At 36.0% G+C, this 23,051-nt stretch overlaps 1 protein-coding gene across 3 annotated transcripts in view; it reads left to right on the top strand.

Annotated features, from left to right (window-relative positions):
• Positions 1-23,051, top strand: part of FHIT (fragile histidine triad diadenosine triphosphatase) — a 605,820-nt gene that overhangs the window by 65,861 nt on the left and 516,908 nt on the right. Inside the window, exons 1-2 of one of the 3 annotated variants that reach the window (XM_040076809.2) lie at positions 6,632-6,667; positions 6,846-6,918. The exons of the other annotated variants lie outside the window; for them this stretch is intronic. The gene's annotated coding sequence lies outside the window, so the exon portion shown is untranslated. Of the gene's footprint in view, positions 1-6,631; positions 6,668-6,845; positions 6,919-23,051 lie in introns of those variants that run through there. 3 annotated transcript variants of the gene reach the window in all.

Genomic DNA, 23,051 nt, shown 5'->3' with positions numbered 1-23,051 from the left:
CTGGTGTACATAGAATATGTGAAATGTGGGACTTGCTTATCATGTCATTGAGAATTAATTCTATGTACTGTCAGTTTTAAAATAGTCTCAGATTTTCCAGATGGAGGAAGAGTGAATAAAGTGAAAAAAAGAAAATAAAACTTTAATCACTAGCACATCACTACCTGGCAATAACAGTACTGTTTATTAGGTGGAAAGATGAAAGTGTTCCATTTGCAAAGCAGCACACTATGTAGTCACATGGTTTTACTGCTTGCACTGCAGTGGATCGAAATTTGATCAAGTATCTTTGTCATTGAGAGGCAATGTTTCCCCACTAATTGTTTCTAATGCATTTTTTTTAATTTATAGTGGACATGAGAGTTGACAACACTGAAAGTTGCTCAGATTTCACGAAAGCTGGAGCAATCTTGCCTTGGAACAAAACAGGAGTGTCAGGTTCCTAGAGGAAGAAGTGTGTTCCCTGAATGCATTTGTATTTCAGCAGCTTAATTGAGAAATGGCTTAGTAAAAGCATCAAAGGCCTGTTTTCCAAACCAGCTCTTTCCTATGTCTGAGATTTTAAAGACAATTTTCTCTAGCAGTTGTTTACTCATGAGATGATTGACTTGAATATTTTTTCCGGGACCGTTTTATATCAGCCATCAGAGGGTTATATAGATATACTTTGAAAATATAATTGCATTGACCAGCATAGATTTAATTTTTTGTTATCTGAATTTGGAAGTAGTTGACTTTGGAAACCTGCTATGTCCTGTAGAAAGCAGTGTGATAGAATGGGAATGTGTAGTTAATGTGTCCTTTTTAAAGGGAGAATATTTGTAGTACCAGAATACCAATTACATTATTGGCCCTGCAGAAGAACTGAAAGGTGATTGCCAGAATTAAGGTGACATTGGGTGTGAGTGTGATCAAATTTAAGTTCCCTCTTACCAAACACAATTGGTAAGCCCTTAGAATCTCCAAATAAATACTTGTGCTTTAAGGTCAGTCCAGACCTCATGGATAGCTTTTCCTTTCCCTGATAAAAGCAGATGCAAGCATGCCAAATTGCTTTGCTCCAGCTTAACCCCAGCACTGTTTGAATTCATAAATGCTACAAAAGGAAAGCTTATTACTGCATACGACAGTAAAGTGGGAAAATGTCATGCCTACCTAATCTATTTCCTGGGAAGGGGAGAAAAGTATTTTTATTTTTTTTACTAAGACCTGGGGAATAAAGACTGGATGTGATGCTGATAATCAAGGATTGTCTTTCATATTTTAAATTGATATCAACCCTTGTATTTTCTGTTGTCTCTGATATATTTTCTCAGAAATGAGACAGTAAAGGAAATTTTTCTGTATTGAATTAGAATACTATACTATATTTAAATAGTTTTAATGTTTTTATCTTATTTTAATCTTTTTTTTTTTACTATTAAGCAGCTCTGAAGCTTTTTGTTTAAGGATAAATTGTTCAAACCCTGGCAAATCATTTAGCAGATGAAACAAAGTAGTGCTGCATTTGGGCTTTATATGGTACCTATAGCAGTATTAGAAAGGGCATCAATGGGGGCTTTGCTCTGAATTGATAACAAGTACATAGTTTTAAATAACTTGGACAAGAACAAACCACTCCTAAAACAGAGTGCTTGAGGGGAAAGAAGGTTTTCAGACTGTAAACAGTGTTCTTTGAAAGCTGGGAGAAGGAAAAAAAAAATAGCACAGTACAGTAAGTTAAATCATTACATTAATTGAACATTTGTCTATTTGCAGTGGCTTTGTTTTGTGGATGTCGCTAAGATAAATGATTGAAAAAGGAAGTGAAAGGGAAATAGTAGAGGGTAAGGTTCAAAACAAAGTAATTAACATTCAGAGGGTGTAATTGTGGGTAATGTGTTAAGTTCACTTTCATGAAAGTGGTTTAGTGGTGGTGTAAACTACTACCTGTAATCAACTTAGTAAATCTGCAAACACAATTTTTGTAATAATATGTTCCTCAAGTTTTAAGTGAGCATGACTAACATCTTGTGTTGTATTAATGAATCTTATTTCACCATGAATGTTATGCAAAATTTTACTTCATTGTAAAGTTGAAATTCTGAATCTAACAGGTATTGAATCCTTTTCTTTTGGAAGGTAGTGCTTAAACCTGATGCCTCTCATTGTAGTTCTAAGCCTGAAATAGGGCAAGTATTTCTTAAGTTATTTGGTAGACAGTCTGTCACCCAATGAGATATTGAGTATTGACATTTGTTTTGTGCCATAGCATATGGCTACCTAATTGGATTGCTTTAAAGCCCATTGGAAATGCTGATATATTTCTCTTAATCCTTTTGCCCTGGGTTGCTGTTGTTAAAGGGTAACTTCTCAGTCTTGGGAAAAAGGCTTGTTCACTGGGCTAAACATGAAAAATGCATTATGCTTGATGTTCTGCTTGATGCTCCTGGTTAAAGTATAATGTGCAGCAGAATTCTCTACACTGTTTCTTGAAGCTGTAGGTGCTGGGGAATAATGGCAAAAAAGATGCTCAGATTACAGTTATAGGGACTCTACTTAATCATAGTTGGTAAGAGACTAAACTTTAATCATTCAATTAAAGCTTTTGACCCAACTGTTTTTTAAAAAGAATATCAGTAACAAAAAACTTGGTCTGGGTAAATGTGTGTTATTTGACACTGCAAACAGCATTGTCTTTGTACAGCACAGGAAGGGTTTGCATTTAATAAGGTACTTGAAGAAAGTGGAAGGATTTTATTTTTTTGGTATGACTTAAAATTGTCCATGAATGAAATAGGCTTCACTGCACACTTTTAACGATTAAAAAGTGAACCCACACTTCTGTGTGAGAGCAGTAAGACTGAAATATGGTTTTAGGGAATTGCTTATTTAAGGGTACTTGTAAGGCTTTTGCAGGGAACTGAAGTCACCAAGATTTAGCAAAGAGCTTAGAATACTTAAAAGGAAAACTTGACACGTTCAAGCCCCTCCAGTTCATGTAGCCTCAGGGTAAACACAAAACTAAAGTTTGAAGACATTCAGTTGTCTTGTGAGCAAAAGCAGATCCCTAACGGGCATGTATTGTTTTATTGAAAACACTTCTGAAGAAAAGCTACTGAAATACATCTTTAACCCCACACCACATTTTTGTATCTCAATCTATTGGTCTCTTCATTTTCAAATTATTCAAATAATTTCTTGGAATCTCTGCCAATCTTCTCAAATAAATGATGTGAGCAAGGAGGGTAGAAAATAACCTGTTTCTTCCAGCTGCTCTCCTGGCATACCATGTCTGGTGGCTGTCTCGGCCCTGAAAATCCATCTCAGGTGAGCTGAGCTGAGTGCTTGCAGTTATTGTCCAGGAGTGGCTTCAACTGTGCAGAAACTCAAACTTTGGTTCAGTGCTACAAAGTGAGGATGACTTTTGGCCATGTTATTGTTGTGAAATGTTGTAGTCTTTTTGGCTTTTCAAGTGTTTGTACTAATGGTTAGAACAGAGAAGCTGCAGGAGCCAATTGATTCTTTTTTCCAATGTCAGCATTCTATATTCTGTGTGAGGAGCATAAATACTTTTCTATAATTCACAAAACATTTAAAATAATAGGCAAACCTGTTAACCTACAGGTAGTCAACCTGCTTATTCTTGTTATTATGAAAATGAGATGTTGAATAAGGCAGCGGTAATCTGAACGTATTATGTTTTATGCTATTTAAGTCAATACTTTATAAACATTTGTTTTGGTACATTCCTCTAGTTAATGCTATATAATGCCAACCACTGCTGCTGTCACTGTTTAAATAGTTTTGCAAACTGAATTTTTTCAAGGAGAATCTTTGCTGACTTCCAAGCCTGGACAATGCTGAAAGGCCCTAAAAAAGGACTTTCCGGTTTCTTGTGTGTTTAAACACTCATTATAAGAATAAAGATTTAGAGATGAATACAGAATTCTAACCTAATTAGAGAGTATTAGAGTGCATTTTTTACCTCGTCTAACTTAGAAACTGAATTTTTTTTTTCTTTTTTTCCTACCTGGCAAAAGCTAATTTAAGCCAACCAGATTGTGCATTCGAAATGTACAGAAGTTTGGCCCTATTTACCAAGTGTTGCTCCCTGGGTGTACCTCAGCTTCCCCTCACAGGACTGACAGATGCCTAAATGTAAGAGATTGTTCTTGTCATGGGAGGCACTGACACAAATTCAGTTGTGTGGCTTGTTGGCTCTATCTGATGTTGTCCCTTCTAATGCTACAGAGCAAATCACCTTGCATGAGGTAAGCAGCATGCCCTGTCTGCCTTTTATTGAAAGCTATTTCTTCTGATCTGTCATGTCATGATACCCTGTTTGAACAGTGTTCTTGAGCAGTCTTGTGTTCAAGCCAAACTTTCACAGCAGTTTTCTGTTGCAGAGTGATCTCATACGCAGCATTTGACTGTGGATGAGTATCAAAAGGCCTATTCACTGCAACATGAAAGGCTTTTACCTGCTGTGACTAAACCACGTTAAATTGTTACAGACGTGCAGGTGTATCGTGTGTTGGCAGGAGTGTTCGAGCATAAATACCTTTGTTCAATCACCGGGTAATGAAACCAATGAACTTGATTTGCCTCCTTCATCTGAATTAAAGAAACAGATTGACTAAGGGAGATCTTGCTGAAGGAGCATTTTCTTCTAAAGAAGTTCCATCTTTCCTTTAAACTGTATTATGTTCACTATATTTTATGGGTCTTCTAATTGCATGTTGTTCAGAAGAGGTTTACTGTAAACACTGCATAGCATGCTCGCACTTGTATTGAAAAAAAATATGATAAGCTACAGCTTCATGGACTGATTAAGTACTGCCTGGCTTTGTTAGTGTTCAGAAAACCTGACAACAGTTGTATTGTACTTTCCCCTGTATGTTTTGAAAAAGCTGTATTGTAAATGATACAAGGACAAATTTTTTGCTAGAGTGGTACCTTCTATTGCACTGCTGACCCTGATGGAAAAGCTAAAAAAGACAGCTCTGGTCATTTTTTTTCTCATTATCAGCTGTCTCATTAAGTATTTCCCTATGCACAATGTACAATAAAGTCATTTTGTAAAAGTGAGGGAAGGAAGACCTCCCTGTTAACACTCTTGGTCTAGAAGAAAAAGTGTTGGTAGAGAAATCTGCTCTCCAAAGGAGGAAGAAGCATTAACAGTCTTAAAGGGAATTTTTGGAACAAATACAGATATTGGCTGCTCTCTTTCTTGGGAGGGGTCATTGTGACTGAAAACTTAAAACCCCATAATAGTATATGGAATCTCTGCACACTAGAGTGTCCATACTGCAGAATACCATGTTTTGAGCTTGAGTTCTCAGAGCAAGCTTCCATGAGTGGGGACGAGATGTTCACTTTTATTAGAGCTGTGTTCTAGTCAAAGCTTTCTCTACGTTTTTCAGAATAAGTAGGATGTACTTGGGATGTGAAAATGAGATATTGGTTTGCTTGTGAACGCAACAATTGAGAGCATCCTGGAGTTTTTTTATTACAATGACAATGTTTTCTAGTGTTTTGGTAGACACAAAGAGATGGAAGGAGCAGAGGCCAGACACACTTATCTTCAATAAGATGAAGTAGAGTTAATAATGTATTACTCTGCTTGAAAAACTTTTGAGAATTTTTTCAGGAGATATTCTGATGAGTTCAGAAAGAAGTTGGTGGTATCATTAAATAAGTTGACAACTTCTGTAATCAGCTTTTTGGTATTATAGCTCAAGGGAAAGTCAATAAACTTTGATTCCCAGCATTAATGTAATTATTTTTGCCCCTTTTTTTTCCTTTTCTGGCTCATTCTGCAGAAGACTGCAGTAATATAATATGAGATGGCCAAAAGCAATTCAGTGTTCAGAAAGTCAGTGTCCCTTAGGATGACGTACAAATGTAGGAAGACTGGGGGTGGAATAAATCATTTTCTCTGATCTTGTTAGGGATGAAATTATTATAGAGAAGCAAATGTAATTTGCTGAATATTCTGTGTGAGAGAGAAGTATGAAACTCCTTTGATTATCAAAGGTATTTTTTAAAGAGCTTATTTTGCTTTCCCCTCATCTATGGTATTTTCCTTTCACAGTATTTGAAGGTGTGTTCTCATTGCCACTTGTTTTGGTAGTTGTAATATACTACTTTAAATCAGCTGCTACTCCTATATTTTGGTTGATTGGGCTCATTGGACTTTAATTTTTGTCTTCTCTTGACCTTGTCCAAGTGAGAAATTACTTTAAATGTTTTAGTAAGAAAACTTGCATTGTGTTTCATATTATTTAATTATTCTGATATTAATGTATTCATTTTCATAAAAGAATCTAAGACAGGTGAGATGAGTGAATCATTATAATATAAATGCCCTGGTGAATATATAGGCCAAAGAACTTGCAAATTGACCTAAAACCACAAAACCTTGATTGACCTCCTGTGAAAAAACTCTTTTCCGTGGGGAGAAAAAAAAAAAAAAGATGATGCACTGAACCTTTAAAACCAAACGTTTCCATAGGTTTATCATCAGTGTGGTTATTTGAGGCTGACCAACAACATTCAGTTGGAAGTGTCAGGTGCAGCATTAAAGGTGTGATTTCAGGTGTGACATAGCAGCTGTTTTGTATAAATCTGCTTTCAGTCACACGAACTGTCAGCAGAGCAGGTTGGCTTCAGTGCTATGCTCAATGTAAGTCTGCCCTGAAGAGGCCAGTGCTAAGTTAACTGGGCAAACACAACTCTATCTAAATCTTTAACTTTTGTAATAGGGGATATGAGGTGCATTGTTTTTCAGTTTAAGCCTGAAGTTGCTTAGAATTATCAGTTATTGTTTTGAAGGAATAATGTTCCAAATGCTTAAATTTGAGGGTAAAAACAGCTATACCCAAGTGACTGAAGTGTTTATGCTCCAGTTTGGGAAGAGACTTGACTTTGAATAAGGTAAACACTATTTTTTTTTTTTTTTTCCTCATGAAATTAATGAACAGTAAGAGATACTGAATTTACTGCTTGGTTGTTACTCTGTAGTTATTCCCTGGGTAAATATTTGTAGAGCACAACTAATACAAGATGCTTTACTCTACACTTCCTCAACTTACCACACACTTACAGACATCCAGAGAATCAGTAGATTGTGTCATGGTTATTCTCCCCTTTGTTTATCTTGGTAACTTCACCAGGAAGACAGTCTTAGAGCCTTATCAGTTGAGCATGCCTTATAAATTCCAATCTCTGCCTTACTAGACAGTGGGAGTTTGGTGACATGTGATAATTAGATTGTGGGGTTTTTTGTTTGTTTGTTTGTTTTTGTTTTGTTTGTTTTGTTTTTTTTCCCCAAAAGAAGGATCAGGCTCACATAATTGGCTTAGGTATTTTGGAAAATTTACTTTTTGATGTTTATCTTATGCAACTGATATTTTCTGGAATTTAATAGGGAAAATGTTTTACTACATGTAAAATTGAACCTGAACAAAGTAATCTAAATGCTCCTTCCTTGCGTTTTCTCCTTGTTTTTTCTTATGTCCCTTTTGGAAGAAACTGGCAATCAGAGTAGCTGTTCTCTGGCTGATAAGAGCTGTTTTGTGTAGCTTAAGTAGTGGTACACTTTGAAATCCTGACAGGTCTTGCATAAACCAAGAGCTGATTTTATTTGCCCCTGGCAAGAAGGCAAGATCACGATGCTTTATTATTGAGGCAGGTCCTTGAGTAGTGTAGCTAGACCTTAGCAAAATTTATCAAATGGAAACTTCATTTCTGTAGGTGGTAAAACTGTGTTGAACTTTTTGTTTTTTGTGTGTGTGTGCTTGGTTTTTCTTGTGTCACTTTCCTAAAATGGTTTGTATGCTTTTTTCTGAAGGCATAATTTCACTTTTCCCAAGCATGTATGTTATGTTTTGAAGTTATCATTAGAGTATTTCCTTTGGCAATATATTTCAATATATATTTTTTGGAGCATTAGCAATGCAGTTAAGTCACTGCAAAATGTGGGAGCCATGGGCACATGAGGTTTTGAGGTTTGCCTGGTAGTTTTGTGCTAGTAAAAGGATTTTTTTTTTTTTTTTTTTTTGTGGTCTTAAGTAGAGACAACTGTCAGAAATGTTTACCTTTGCAAAAACAAGGCAGTGTGAGTAGAATAAACCATAATGACAATATGTAGGTAATATTGTGAATGATGATAATAATGGTGCCTGTTAGCTGATGACACATTTGCATGTGGAACAGATTGGATACAGAATTGTCCCGTACACTCTACTTCTGGAACAGCCACTGCCAGTTGGTAAATAGGTAATTAATGGGCTTAATGACTTTTTTGTGTGATTTCTTGAAAAAAGTCTGTGGTTACAGTTAATGATAGCATCACAGGACTATTTTGCGCAGTGAGACGTGTTTTCTTCTTAGGGGGGTGTGTGTATAAAAATCATTGCATTTCTCTTCATGGTGCCAATGTTTACATAAGTTCAAAATCCTGAATGACCAAGCAAATTTTATAGTTTGAAGTAATCTTCCACAGGCAGTTGACTGTATGACTAATAGAATTATGTGTGCGTAAAATTGCTTTTACTGGAGAAGCCAAAATGCAGAATAATAGCTTGTCAAACTGTCATTTGCCAATGAGATCATAGATTTCGTTGTCCAAATTAGGTTGTGTTCTTTTTCTTTTTGTCAGGTCACATTCTAATAACCATATTGTGCATTAAACCCTGTGATTATCTGAACACTTGACAGATGGTAGGATGTTAATTTATATCTAAGAGACAGTGATTGCCTGTGCTGCAATGGCATTCAACAACATATGAAATGTCAAAATTCCCTTTTTTTGTTATATCTTCACTTATTTCAGCAAGGTAATTCTAGCAGAGGAATATTTTTTTGTAGCTGAACATATGCTTCATTTACTAGTAATAACAGGTTTTGGGGTTTTGAATTTTACTTTTTATACTGAGAAGTGTTTACATGATGGTCTAGTGTACAAGAAAATTGTAGAATACAGTGAAAGTGAAAAAGGTTATTACATTTATGAATCTAAAGTCTTTAATATGCGTATTACTGTTTTAAGGAAAATGTGATTACTTTTTGGCTTACTTAAGAGTTACTATGATACCTGTGAGTTGGCTTTATGATAACACAATTGTCCTAACTTAAACCAGTCTTCCATTAATTGTTATCAAAATGAGTAGTTAGTTGCTCCTAATTTCTTACTGAATTGTAATCTTAACTCATATAAAATGTCATGGGAAAAAATGTGTTTGAATCTGAATGATTTTGCCTTTTTTCTGGATTTGAGACAGCTGGGGCTGTAACATAGAACTCAGGAAGAAGTGTAAAAAGTGCCACCGTTCAGTGCTACATGCTTGATGAAACTTGAAATAACTTTCTAAAGCTGAAATACAAATGCCCAAAGAAACGACCTATGGCTGTAGTTTCCTTGAAGAGTGCTGTTTTCAGAAAATTCTTCCTACCTTTTCATCTTGTCAAGGTATTCCTTACTCCCTTCAGTTTCTTGTATACAATACCTCTCTACCTGTGGTTCACAGGATTTGCCGATCTGTTACCGATTGCTCATCGTTGTTACTCATGTTACCTGCTTCACTGTCAACTAAATGCTAATACCTTTGAGTTGAAAAACCTCACTTTTTAGGCGTCAAAGTTCCCCAAATATTTGGCTTTTGAACAAACAGTTTTCGGTTTGTTGTAATACTGAGGAAAAGAAGAGGAGGCAAAGTATTTAATTTGCTTGAAACAGTTTTCCAATGAAAAGGAGTTAGAAAATCCTGAGTCTTAATGATGTGTTTTTGCAGTTGAATTGTCTTTGGCTGAGACATCATTATCATGCATATATAATCAATCACTGCTGTATTTAGGTGTTCAGTAACTCTTGATTTATGAAAGAATATGTTCCTTATTAATGTTTCTTAATCACTGTCATGGGTTAGTACAGTTCGGTTTTTTAGTTATAGAAGAATGTAGAAAGAAAATTAGTTTTCTGTGAACTGTTTCAGTATGCCAAGCAAGGAGTCATCAGGCCCTAGAGAGTGGTAATTATTTAGCTTGTGCCACAGCATTGTGTTATTGTTTTCAGTGTGTGGGAAGTCTGAAAGGCTGTGAATTGGTACTTACAGAGTGGAAACAGCAAAGATAATTTCTGTTGAGTATATAAGTTATATGAATTCATTGTTGGCTTCCATGCTTGGGGAAAAAAACGTGGTCATCAGTGTAGTTAATATGTGTTATGTAAATACTTACTTAGAAATATTACCTCTGAGGCATAGCATTCTTTAGGAAGAACAACACGTACAAGAACTTCACAAACGAAATAGGTTGTACTTCTCTTTGTAGGCTGCTACTTCCAGCTGAATGTAAGCTCTCAGGTATTATGAAGCTGTGTTCGATCATGAATGCTTGTGGCATTTTGAAGGACTGCAGAACAGTGCAGTGTATGATTACCTGTACTTCATGATGTAATGATATTTCATATAAACTTTTTCAAATTTATGGAAAAGCATTGTTTTTCTGTGCCAGTAATAATCCAAGTATGTACTGCTAAAGCGAGAAATTAAAATGTAAGTAGCAGCATTTTGGCAGCCATTCTATTTGTCTGCGCTTTTGCCTGCTGTTTCCTATAACAGCCCTATTAAACTGCATTTAAAATGGAAAATATAATTGTTAATATGAGCTTTTTCTATACTAAATAGTAGGGAAAAATTTACCAGGCCTGTCTATCAAACTGAGCTGCTGTTTAGTATGTCTTTTTGAAAAATATGTTCCTTAACTTTGGGGGTAATTTAATAACTCCTTTTTGGATATTTTATTAATTAATTTTCTATGGTCATCTTAATAATTTGGCTTGAAGGTATTGGCACACAGTCAAACAATTATTTGTATATCTACCATTTCTGGATAAAAGTTCTTTGGCTGAGCATTAGTGACCTCTTAAAAGAATTTTCTAATGGTTTTGTGGCCTCAGTTACTTGTTCTCAATCTTTCTGTCATACTGAAATGCATTAAGAAAATAGTGCCCACTGTAGGATAAAGAGTAACTGTATGAAACACAGTAACTAAAGCCTTAAAGTGGTGTTACAATGTTATTTTTAGCATCCTTGTCAATGTAGATGCTCCTATTTCATTTGAAGGTGTTGTATCTGGTTTGAGTTACTTCTGTTACCTGTTTTCTGTAAAACTGCAAAAATTGAGGAGCATTATTTAAAGCTCACCGCAGTAGCTGTTAGGTGCTATTGTAATATTTAACTAATGCATGTGTTTATGTGCAAGTGACGAAGGATTGCCCTGGGTGTTACTTCTGTTGTTTGCTCTTGCAACCTTTGATAGATGGAAGTGTAATCAGAGGATTAAAACTTTTAACGGAGGTCAAACTACGAAGTTCCCCTGGAGTCGCCTTTGAAAAGAAAAACTTAACAAAAGTATTTTCATTTTAATAAAAGAATTATTTCAATACTGAATCATTCTAAAGGCACTCTTCTTTATGTGAAAGCATCTTCCATTAAATTGGCTTCTGTAAGGATATGAAATGAAGCCTTAAAAATGCACTGAATAATCCCCATGCAATATCTGTATTAGCAACTGTTTGAGGGGTGTGTGGGGAACTGGCATACCTCATGATTTAGAGACTTTTTTCCAGACCTAAATATGTTACAAACTGTGGCTCAGTGAACAACTAGAATTGTTGAAATAGAACCTGTTATGCAGCAACAGCTTGTAGTCACACAATAAAGGTGAGAAAAAGAATTGTTCTTACTGGGAGTATGAAAGAAATGAACCAGCTGTAAACAAGTGTAGGCATTGGTGACTTCAGAAGTGAAAGAGCGTGTTTTAATTAAAGAGAGCAAGCTGTCTGAAAGCAATGATGTACGGATGTTCAGGTTCCAGAGAAGCCTGGAACCGCTTTTAAATTTTATATGTTGAAGAACTTTTTGTGATATAAAGCCTGTTTTCCCTTCAAGACAGCAGCATGCTCAGCAAAGAATTTGCCAACCACGATAGCTGGAGGAAAGAATGTTGGTGCTCAGAACTGTTGCTGCATCTTCTCAGATTCCCTCATCATTCTGAATGAGTTTGGTAACCCTTTTAGATGCCTGTTTACCCATCCACCCTGGTTTCATCTCTGACCTTGTAGGTTTTGTAATGAACTCCTTCCTGTTGCCATCTTTTCTTGATGGCAAATAAGAATCAGAGGGCGAAATAATAAAAAAGACAGTGAAATATTTCAATATTTGCACTGGAGCTACACTGGAAATGAGATTTACAGCCTTGAAGTCAAAAGTAGATTCTGTGTTGAGGATTCTGGTGCACTGGCAGACTCTGAGGAACTCTTCAAAGTTGATTGCAATTTTTGTGGTTGCTGGTGATGAGAATCTGAGTTTTATAAATGTGTAGTGAGACTTCTGTATGTAGCTGAAAGAAAAGATGTAATATGTGGCTTTTTTTGTTATTTTTCTTGTGATTTGTGATATGGTATGGAATGTATTTTCAGTGTACCTAAAGTCACTTGAGTACTACTTATGAACTGACATTTTACTTGATAGTGAGATGTGTTTTCAAACAGGAATTATGTTTCAAAGAACTGTTTGAAATACTGAGCTTGTTTCTATTTCTACAGTATATCCATCTAAAGATCTCTCAGCATTTCATAAGCATTAATGAAATAAGCCTCACTGCAAGGCAGGTATTATCCCAATTTCACAGATTGCAGGGAGGTTAATTAACTTGCCCAGAGTCACTCTGTGGTCTGTGATGAAAATTGGTTCCTATTTAGAAATGGATTTGCCGTCTCATGCTTCAGCCATTAGGCTGTGCTTCCAAAATAATATTTATGGTTGAAAATAATGTTTGGCTTATTATCAAGTTACAATAAGCCTTGTCTATGCACAAAATTCAGTTGAAGTGACCAAATCAGTTTTAACTCTACCTTCATGCATTCCAACTGAATGGAGTTGGGTTTGAGCTGGATTGAATCTAAAATAAATTTAAACCAGGTGAACAGAAACACAGACTTGGCATTAAGACTATTTAATGTGCAAATTTGTGCTAGCTTATGTCAGGGGACCAAGTAAAACTAATGTTCCTTATTGGTCTTAGTTTTTTATAGAAACTTTATAATTTCACTTAACCTGGTTTAACAAAAATAACATAATTTGAAAAGTGAGGGGAAAAGACACTTTTCAAATAACTTTAGAAGTTCATTGGGCACGTGACCTGTTCATTCCAATTATTTAAGTTGTATAACCACCATTTCTAATAAAAAAGTTTCCTGTTAAGTGTTTTCACTTTAATGAAACATACAAATTCAGCTGGAAAAACTTTAAAATATAAAATTTTATTTCTGGGAGAATCCTTCTCTATAGTTTTGCTGGCTTGGTAGGAAAGAAAGTAATTTAGGAGAGAGGGCTTTATTTTTCTTGATTTATCGTCCTGCTTCCCCTGCTCCTTTACCCAAGTATGCAAATCTGGTTGTAAAAGTGATGATGGCTGGGTCTTAAGAAACCTGCAGCTTTTTCCCACTCCCACTGTTGATTCTTTATGTATCCTCTGACAGATCGTTTCAACTGGTTTTAATATAGTTTCTGGATTTAAAAAATTGGCATAATGCTTGTGAAATGCTTTGACAATTTGAAATCTGTTTTGATTGGGAAAGAATTAATTTTATTATAGAAGTGTAGGAGGCTTTTCAAAACGGAATGATCTTTGTTTTTGACTTTAGATTTAATCTAGTAAATCCCAGCTAAATGCCATTCTGTTTAATGAACAAGACCGGAATTCATCACCTAATTAACAGCACTTGACTTTATGTACCCAAATGCCTGACTTTAAGAATGTAATTTCTTTCAAGTTGTTTTTTTTTTTTTTAAATAAGTATTTTAGGGGATAAAGTATTTTAAAATGCCGTATAAACATCTCCATATAATTGCTGATAACCAGTAATGCAACACCTATATAAGGCATGTAATTGTGGATCTTTTCTTTGAGCATTGCTGCTTCTAAGGTCTTGCCGTAATGCGTAAGTGAGTGTTAAATTTAGGCTAATTTTTTACATCTTTGAATGCGGTTAATTTTAAACATCTAAGTTAATGCATTCAGATTTTTGTTTTGTTTTTGTAGAAAGAAGATGTTCAATGAGCCTTTCAGTACTTCCTCCTCATTTTCCCTACTTTCACATTCCTTGATTTTGTTTGAAGGTCGGCAGCTCACCAGCTGATGTTTCCCTTGGTTTCTTTACTTTTTGTCCAAGCAATAAGAGAACTTCTAAGACTGTTCTGAAGGCAGTGGTCTACTTAGTGCTGACAGTAAAAATCTGTCTCATCACTTGTATCTAATTTCCATAAGGACACTGTGGCCTGTAAGTGCGATATAACATAAATAATGCAACATGCCAACCAGGAAAAGGGGGTTGATTTAATTAATGTTCCTCCAACACATTAGTCCTTCATTACATATAATTACTTGGGGACTCAAATAGGCACAGCTGTAATACGGCTGGTGTTAAAGTTGAGATTTCTCAATAATGCATATCATAGGTTACTTTTTCTTTTATCCTTCAAGTTCCCTTCTCTGTGTTGTGCAGAAAATGACTCCAGTCAGAAGTGGATTGACCAGGGAATGTTTAGTCTTGCTGCCACTCAGATGTCTGGGAGAGCAGACCAAGTTGTTCAGTTACAGGGATGTTAAATTTATAACAGGTAAAAGCTTTCTGTGTTTTTCAGACTATTCCTTGAACACAGTGATTGCACCCTTGAGGCAAAGAACCTCAATGAAAAGTGGCTGTACATAAATACAAACTAAACTCCTAGTCAAACAATTCCTAAACTTCAAGAACGTGTTGCAAAGGAAAACAGAGTGCCAGCTAAAGGCATGTGTCAAGATTTGTCTAATTATATTTGTACTGTACTAAACAGAATAAAAGTTATACATTTCCCCAGAGTATTTAACTTCGTGGTATTTATAGTCTTGGTCTTAAACAGTGTTGTTGAAAGCATAAATTTGTCAGTTTTTGTACATATGGATACTTTGGCAAAGGGACTTAATGATTTCAGTTGCATTTGCAAAATTGCATCCAGCTAATGCTCTTCACTGTAAAAGAAACATTGTCCAGTCAGGTAGAAAATTGTTCTGGGTACATGACCATGCTGACAACAGAACTAGCTGAGAGTAGCACCCACCTTTTCTGAGAACGGAAGTCCAGTTTCTTCTGTTGATTTATTCTTCAACAGAAATAAATTTTGTGTGATATTCTCAAAAAAACCCAGGTGTAACTGTTGAGGGAGTAGATATTTAGGTAACACTGTGCTTCTGTGGGTAGGACAATATTAATTGGTTGTGCATTGCCTAATAACAGGGTCAGCTTTTTTATAGTCAATATTTTCTCTTCATATTGTCTTCAAATATTTTGAACATAGAGTTGGTGTTGTCTATGCCCCAAAAATACGACATTGTGTCCCAGGTCAGTTAGAAGCTGTTGAGCATTTACTTCAGGTTTGTATATATATGAACGTCTTGTAAAATTGGAAATGAAAGGCGTTTTTATTATTATTTTTGGTAGATCTTTTTAACTTATTTCATGTTTCTCTGTATTTGCTGGTTAAATACCTTTGGTCACAGCTTGTTGGGATTTGTGGACTGATAGTTCCAGGCAGGGGTGTGGGAGTTTCCTTTTCCCCATTGTTTGCTACAGCCCTCAGGATTTTCACAGGTATCTGAGCCTTTCCATGTTTTCCCTCATGTTAAAGCCTTTTGGGTTGGTAAATAAGACTTAGTAATAGTAATGTAGTTCCTCTGAGCACTTGGGCTTGGGAATGCTAATACCTGCTGCTAAGGGAGTGAGCATCAAAAGAGACTGTGAACTAATGTTGACTCTGGAAGTTTTTATCTTTTCTCACTTAATCTTATTTCTTACTCATGCCTGTGGTGTGTCAAGATCATAAGAATTCTTCCCTTCAAAAGTCTTGCGTGTAATAAATGGATTTGTTTTATTAACACTCAAATATGTTGTAGTTCTGTCTAGTGACTCCGAAATAATTTTGTGAAGGCTTTAAGAAGCATAAATAAATCTACTAAAATAAAATCTTGACAAGTGAAAATTTGGGAGGAAAACTGACTTCCTTTTGTTGTTATAAGAATAATGAGGAAAATAGCCTAGTTCCTTCTAAGGGATGACCAGAGTGCTGAAGGTGTGCCTGATCAAATGGCTGTTGAAGATGGTAATTTATGAACAGCAAAAATGTTTAGAAGATTTTTTCACTGAGTTGCTTTGAGCGTTATGTTGTACAGAAATCTATAATATAGGAGGCAGAGCATATTATTAGCTGACTTAAGAGAAAAAAGACGTTGTAGCAAGAGGTTGGTTTCTCTTTATGTGTCTGTGTTCAACTTTTTTTTCACCTTAGACATGCTTTCCACTTTTCTATTGCACATTTCCATTAAGTGTTTCAGTGCGGTGCTCTGGCAGCTGAGACAAAAGTGTGGATTTAGAACTAAATAATGAAAATCAGGGATGAGAAACATCTGACTCCTATTTATGTTTATAGTTGGGATATAAGAACTGTGAATCAGCAACAGAAACTTGAAAGTAAAAATGAACAAAAAAGGTGGTATTCCTGTGCTTTGGCAGCACATGTAGCTTAACGTGGGAGTTACTTTGTGCTAATAAGATTGTTTCATGCTTAGAAGTGATGTTAAACACAAATGAAAACCTTTTCTAACTATTACAACAACTATGTGCTTCAAACAAATGTTGATTTATACCCGCTGATGCTGCTTTAACGTAACGGCTCTCACAGTGGAATGCCTCACCTGGATCAAGTTGAGTATATGTATAAATCTTGGCAAGACTAGAGCTGCAGCATTTCATTAAATGCAAAATGATGAAACTTTTTTATGGTTTTACACTTAGTGTTTTTGTAAACCAATCTAAAATTTCATAATGGCAGGGGAAATTGTATGGTTTTTATGATAAACTGTCTGAACAATGACATCTTCTAAGTTTTTTTGAAGGAAGGAGATGGAATAAATTTAGCTTCTACTAGCGCTCAGGTAGTGTTGTGGGTTTTTTTTTTTTTTTTTGCTGTGGTTCTTTATTTGACAAAGCTGGGTGTATCCCCAGACATCCTATAGTTTGAGAATGCTTAATGAGGCTCTCCTATTCCTTGCTGCTTCTCCCTCCCTGTACCCCTGGCTCTAAGGAGAAAGGCAAAAAACTTGTGTGCTTACAGAGCCTTGGTAAAAGTCAGTAATTACATTTATCTTATCATTGTTCCATTTGCTATATGGCTGTTTTGGTACTCTCATCTATCATGTCATGTTTTGATCAAGACTCTTAACATTTCTGCCTCTTTCTAGGCACAGTGCTTAGCCTGGGAGAGTTTGCTAACTGTCCTTGACACCCTTCACATTCAGAAGGGGGAAAGCTGCTGCCGAGTGTGACTCAGAGCACCTCCAGCACAGCTCACCAGGCTCTGCTGCCTTCAGGGACTAGAAAGGGAGCTGTGCATGACTAAAGACACAGAGGTTGCTGTCATACTTTAATGTCCCAGACTTGATTTTTGTTGTAAAACAAGGAAAATGAGATTTTTAAGACCAGGCTAATAAGATTTTGTAATGGTTTGACACTTGTTTTGTAAAATATTTTTGTTCTAGTTAGAGGAAATGCTTGTCAACTGTGGGGTTTGAGGTAATTTCTGCCCAGATTTGCAGTATTCACATAATAAGCATGATATAAGATTTTGCATACCTGAGAAGGTCAGAACTTGTGACTTGAACTTCAGAGGATGTGATGCTTGGACTTACTTGTTCTGAATGTGCTGGATTGTGCGTTTTTTCTGGTTTGGTTTTTCTTTTTCCTCTGCAGAACAGTAGTAAATAGCAAAGTGTGTCTTTTCAGTGATTGCTGAAGTTCTTGGTTTGAAGTGAAGATGAAAATTCTCCAGCCTTTGAATCAAATAACTGATTTTAATAGACTTTCTTTTGACTGGCAGGAAATACTTTGATCTGTCATAACTTGATTGAAAAATATGACTCAAAATGCTATTCTAAATTTTATTGGTTCTTTGTGCAAGGAATGAATTGCTGGTAGTAGAATGTACTAATTATTTATTTTGAGAAAAGAAAATTAATTTCTTTTGTTCAGTTTTATTGGGACTAAATTTTACTTGAAGTTGTGATACATGCAGTTTTCTAAGACATATGTAAATGAACTCATTAGTGCACAGTCATATTGAAATCTATTTTGGCCCTGGGATAATTTGTCTTTTCAAAGCAGAACACGCCATTACTGATTCTGAATTTTTTTTCTATTTCTTTAAATGTGATATTATTTCTATTTCTTCACTCTATCTTACATATATGTAGGACCCAAGATAAGGGAGATGTTTTCTTTCCCCTCCTTAATATTTTCAAATAGATATTCAAACAGACTTCAAAGTTAATCTTGCAGTTAGGCCACTGGAGAGAGCAGATTAGTCTGTGGTGACAGGCAAAGGGATAAGGATGGAAAGGGTCCTCCTGGGATGCTGCTAGGATGGTGTTTATGGACTTATCCCAGGGGAGCTGCTTGCTATCCAAAGCAAGTATGAAAGTGTTTGCAGAATTGGCAGCTGAGTGCAAATAGAATATTTTATGTGGCACGTCAAATATTGTGATAAATTTGCTCAAAATAAATCTATGCTTCCTACAGTCATTTTAGATTTTGTTGTTGCTAAAATAAAATCTCAGTGTACTTGGAAATTTGCATTTAGCATGAAACATATAAAGTTTTTCCTACACTTGTGCTAATTCTTTTTCTGATCTGGTTTTACAGAAATAGTAGTGTAAAAGTAGAGAATTTGGTTGTACTGTTATAGTATTTGGTTGGAGTTTTTATTCTAGTTTGGTTTTTTGTTCCCCCCCAAGAAAATTGAGTGACTTGAAAAGCCAAATTTGGTGCAAATGTCCTGCATAAATGAATTGTTTCACAGCAGCTTTTGGATCCTGCTATTGCCCTGCAGGGCGTTGGGTTTCTACCATATTTGTTAGTGGTCTGGAGTGGATCTTCATTAACAGATGAATGTCTTTAACGTAGGCAAGGTTTAAAGTGTTTATGTGGATATAAACAAGACTGTGTCTTTCAATTTTTTGTTTGTAATTGTCTCTCCTCCTCTGCAATGCGTTTGTGATATAATCTGATGGATGTAATCAGAGCTCACTAAAACGTTTGGAATCTCGTTGTGGGGAGTTTGGAGAGGCTTGAGACTGATCTGCACTGAGCTTTTTTTGTTGTCAGACCTTGAACTGAGTTTGCTATTCTATGACTTTTTTCTTTAGCACTTGGCTACAGGGATCACTTAAAAAACAATGGCAACCAAACCCAACGGAAACAACCCCTCAAACAAGGCTTTATGGAGTCATTCTAATCCAAAGTCAGAAAAAAATCCCAAACAACTATGCAACAAACTAAAGATTGAGGTCACTGTAAATGACCCAAGTCTGAATATGGAGGCCTTTTATCTGTTACATTTGTTTATATTATAATAGGATATATATCTAGTATTCCAATTTACAGTTATAATAGGTATTTGGGCTTTAGAGAACTCATAAGACTATCTATTTTCCTGAAACTTTAACTTACTAAATGTGTCCTTACTTTCTGAAATTAATCAGTCTTGCCATTTGAATGCAATTAGAAGGTGTTGTATGTTCTGGTGTTTCTTTCTGAAAAATACCTCCACACACCCCCAACCACCCACTCCTCCCCCTAAAATTGAAGCAAAATAAATCCAACTTAAGCCTACTATTAACTAATTTATTTGGTAAGGGAAAAAAAAAAAATAAAGTATATGTGAAATGCGTTTCATTTTGCTAGAGATCTTGACCTCTCTGGCATATGCAAGGTACCAGATGCAAGATCCTTAATGAGCAGAAAAAAACCCAAAAATCAAATGGATTATATAGCTTGTGGTTTAAGAAATTATGCTGGCAGATGTTAAAAATGTTCCTTGGAGTGCACAATTTAGTTAATGTAAATTATTTTTGTGCATTTAATGATCCATGGAGAGTAAATGTTTCTCATTCGTTACAAATATCCTGTGTCAAATCAAAGATAAGCTCTTTTCTTTTACTTCATATTTATACAACCAATTTAGCTCCTTTAACCCTGCTTAAAGAAATTATGAAGAGCAAGTTGCCAGTGATGTTCTTAAATTGTAGGAATTTCTAATTTCTGCTTAAATCCCCCCTTTTTAACTTGCTTATTAAAGTTACACTAGAAACAAAGCAAAATGAAAAGAAATAGTCTGTCTGGATCCTTGTTTTCTTTTCTAAGGTATATAAGGAAAAAGGAAAAAACCTTTGTGCCAAATACAATTTTGGGAAAGGATACAATCTGAAATTGTTTGTAATGCTCTTCTTTTTGGGGAAAAAAAATCAATTAGGCTTGCTTTAGAGTACACAGTATTTTGATTATTGCAAATGGGAAGTGATCTCATGTTCACAATCTCTTAAGAACAGGATGAGCAGACAGCTGGTTCCTGGAGGTTGTTCTGTCATCCTGACCTTACCACGACTTTTGCTTAATTCTGTGAAATGCAATTGACTCCTTAAAGGCAATTTGATTTAAAAAACATTGGAATCAAAACGGGGCCATTGAAAATGGAATTCAGTTCCTGGTTGTGGTTCATGTTCCTTGTAACCTTGATATAGAGGCCAAATTCAGTTGTTTCAGTGTCTTTTAATATGTGGTAATACGTGTTTTAGAACAGTAATTTACAGAAGTATGAATTAAATGAAAAGTACAGGGGTTTTTCTTTTTTTTATTAAGTACAGCTAAAGTGAAATGCAGGGAATGAAAGTGCTTTATAAGATGAAATATTCACATAAATGTTTGAATATTTCCCTTTGGCTTAAACCTTTTTATTTCCTTATTTGCAATAGAAATGTGCTGCTGCTGACAGTGATGACTGAACCATCCTTATCTGCCCTCTTTTGCAGCTTTGCAGTGGAAAGTCTTGCAGCCCTTCCCATTTGGGCAGGGTGACCAGCTTGAGGGAACAAGCTTTTTAGCTCCATTTTGTACTTATCACTCTGGGTCTTGATTGCTTCTGGTTGTTTGATTGCTTCCAGCTCTCTTCAAGGGGACTTGCCTATAATCGCACAAAATTGGGCAAAAAGAGTTGCGTGTGAATATATTGAGGTGGCGTATTGATAAATCAGTGCTGCCTTAGCAACCATTGGTGCTCAAGTGGTTTAAATTAAAAGAATAAGCATTAAACCTCCAAGTAGTCCTTGGACAACTTAAAAGTACTGGTGGAGGAAAAATAAGTTGAATGAATTAATCACTTATTCAGTGTTAGTTGAGAACTTTTCAGTGTTAGAAATCTCACTCAGTGTGACGGTGCCCTGGAGCACTTTGCTCACCCCAGGACGAGGTGACACATGGCCTTCTCCTTTGTTGCCATGCTCACTGCCCTAAGGAGTGTCTCTTTATGTGATGAGGTATAGAAGATACCATCTCAGAATGGTTTGGGTTGTAGAGGACTGAAAAAAACCATCTCGTTCCAGCACCACAGCTGTGGGCAGGGGCACCTTTCAGTGGACCTGGTCATTCAGTGCCCCATCCAACCTTCCAGGGATAGGGAATCCACAGCTTCCCTGAGCAGCCTGTTCCAGCACCTCAGCACCCTCACAGCACTGGACTACTGGGACAGACTGCCCTGGGAAAGATCCTATGACAGGAGTGGGGTATTCTCCAGGGGCTTCAAAAAATACATTTATTAATAGCTTGGGAGAGGAGGAAATAGAGATAAATCTCACTTTTTTTTTTTTAGTTTTTTTTTCTGTGGATTTTTAAAATATTTTCCTGATTTACAGACATTTTACTTACCACTTAAGAGATGATGGATTATGTGCTTTGCACTGAGGGACAGTATACTTTTAATGTAATGGGAATCAGTTTATAATAAAGCTTTTTTCCCCCTCACAGCAGAGTTCTTAGCCTTCAACAGACTTGTACTTAAATGCTGACTTTTCTGTAGTACAATTTAGGCTAAGCTGTTTAAAATGAGGGTTGAAAATAACATTTTTGTTTCTTAATGTGTCATGGTTTAATCCCAGCTAGTGACTCAGTAGCACATAGCCTGTTGCTCAGTCTCCCCTTCCTTTCCTCACAGTGGGGAGGAGAATCAATTGGAGACGAAGCATAAAACTCCTGGGTTAAGAGTGGTTTAATAATGGAAACAAAATATATTTGATAATAGTGATGATAATAACAGCAACAATAATAATAACAGTAGTAATAATTGTGATAAAAAGGAGAGAGTGAGGACCAACACTGAAGAGAAACAAGTGATGCTCAGTGTAATTGCTGAGCGCCCGCTGATCCCAGCCCATCCTTGAACAGCCATTGGCAGCTCAGTCTATACCAAGATGAAGCAGATTGGGTTTTTTCCTCAAAGACAGAAGAGCATCCTTGTGTGTGAAGTTTATTGAAGAAGTGATAATAGATTAAAGTGTGTGCTAGGGCATTTGATGTGTAGAATTTCTAAAGCTGTATCCCATCTAAACCAGCTATGTTCAGGACTCAATTATTGGCATTTTAGATTCTCTTATGTGACCGTTATACTCTGTTTTAGAGTTACCTACATTTATTGATTTGGGACATATGCCAGTCCCTAATTGTTTCTTTCAAGTAGCATTTGTTGAGTGTTCTGACTCCATTATACAAATTCAGACTGTACAGTCCTTTGCCATATTGTGACAATCTCCCTGAGCAATTTTAGGGACTGTGTACTTGATCAGTCCTAGTCTTGGTCTTGCCAAATTCTGTCTTTCATACTTAAAGCATTTTGAAACTACTTGTCTGTTGCTAGTTGCTGTATTTTTTTTCCCCCCATGCTAGTCTGTGTAGTTATATTTTGGATATCAGTCAATATCTCTGCCAGGTGGTAGCATTCTGTGTGTCAGTTTACCTCTGAATTCTCTTGTGTACCATATTCTCTCTGCAGTCAAGCAGCCCCTCACTCTTTTAGACAGATTTATGCAGCTTTTCTCCCTGGAGGAAATTTCAGTTATGCTTTCTGCTTGCTGCTTATTTTCAC

Source organism: Hirundo rustica, chromosome 12 (genome assembly GCF_015227805.2).
Source record: "Hirundo rustica isolate bHirRus1 chromosome 12, bHirRus1.pri.v3, whole genome shotgun sequence".
In the NCBI taxonomy this organism is placed as follows: domain Eukaryota; kingdom Metazoa; phylum Chordata; class Aves; order Passeriformes; family Hirundinidae; genus Hirundo; species Hirundo rustica.
Note: the sequence above shows the minus strand (reverse complement) of the source record. Positions and strands in the feature narration are given on the sequence as shown.